Source organism: Triticum dicoccoides, chromosome 1B (genome assembly GCF_002162155.2).
Source record: "Triticum dicoccoides isolate Atlit2015 ecotype Zavitan chromosome 1B, WEW_v2.0, whole genome shotgun sequence".
Lineage (NCBI taxonomy): Eukaryota > Viridiplantae > Streptophyta > Magnoliopsida > Poales > Poaceae > Triticum > Triticum dicoccoides.
In genome coordinates, this window is record NC_041381.1 from 637,254,439 (window position 1) to 637,256,098 (window position 1,660).

Genomic DNA, 1,660 nt, shown 5'->3' on the forward strand with positions numbered 1-1,660 from the left:
GAATTTTACATAAAGTCTTCGTAGCTACTAGCAAATATGCCCGTGCGTTGCAGCGGGAGGCAAGAAAATATTATGTGCTAACCATTTAACACAGTGGCTCACCATGTTGCCATTTACTTTTTTTCTCACTCTCGCCGATGATGGTCACAATGTCAACGTGATCACAATGCATTCGATGTGGTAAATCCCAAGGCTATGAGCTTGCTAGTGCATGCCATCCTTGTCATTATGTTGCGCAAGAAACATTTAAAATTTTAGAAACAAATCTCATCGACCACGAACTAGTCCCAATGCCAGGACATATAAAAACTTTCGAAAAACTAATCAAATCCTAGACATAAAATACTTTTGAATAGGTGAACAATTTTTTGAATAGACAAATTTTTTTTTTGAAAATTTGGATTTTCTCAAAAAATCACGAACATTTGTTTTGTTTACAAATATTTTTAAAATGTATAAACAGTTTTCATATTCATTAACATTTTTTGACTCTACTAACAATTTTTGAATCGATGAACTTTTTAAAAAATTGGGGAAGAAAGTTTTCAAAAAATATTTATTTTTATTTATGTGAAAATTTTCTAAAATTTCATGGAAATGGTTTTCAGATTCCCGAATATGTTTTGGATACACGATCATTTTTTTTAAATCATGAACAAGATTTTATTTCCCAAACATTTGTTTCTATAAATTATGTTTTTTTAATTTGTGAACAGTTTTGCAAAACCACCAAATTTTTTTGAATCTGCAAAAAAATTATGATTTTCTGAACACACACACACACACACACACACACACACACACACACACACACACACACACACACACACACACACACATATATATATATTATGATTTCTCAAACATATTTTTGAAACTCAAACCTTTTGAAATTCCTAAATTAATTTAAAGGAGAAAGAAAACAGAATGAGAAAGAAAAGACAAAATAATAAAATGAAAACAAACAGGGGAGTGAAGCACCGCATATGGGCCGGCCAATAAACGCATACATGGGGAGGAGATGCCTGAGAAAAGAGAGATAAAAAGTGTGGAGGACGGGTATCTAACCCTGGTCTCGTGGCTACGGAAGCTACGGGGCGACCACTCTGATGCTTGTCGATCTGTGGTTTTTCCTCGTCTCAACTGTTTATAACAATCAATCAGGCGGCGACTTTTAATCTAAAAATCAAATCGTTTTCTTCACTTATGAATGGCATAGTGGGTGATTTATAGCAATTTAGGGGGTGTTTTTTTTGACGGACCAACAGAAACCCAATTTGCTTTACGTAAAGATAAAGATTAGTAGATGTACGATTTTCGCTCTCTCGCTCTCTGTGGAAGTTCAATTAGGAAGGAATGAAGCGTGCCCCTTGGTTTGGGGCCTCTTTTTTTAAAAGAAGTCAAAACCCCGGCCTCTGTGTCAACATGATACATACAGCAATTTTTATTAATTATTGAGTAGAATACACAACAAAGACAACCACGAGCGAACCATACAAGATATGAAAGTTTGGAGCTTTTTGTTTTCCTTGACAGAAGCGATATAGAGCCGGGAAAGAAGGCGATGGATAGTACCCTATATCGCTGGCCTGCGCCTGGATCTGAGTCGGCTGCCGTGGTGGAGCGACACGGAAGATGTCTGGTGGGGAGGTCGGCAGGT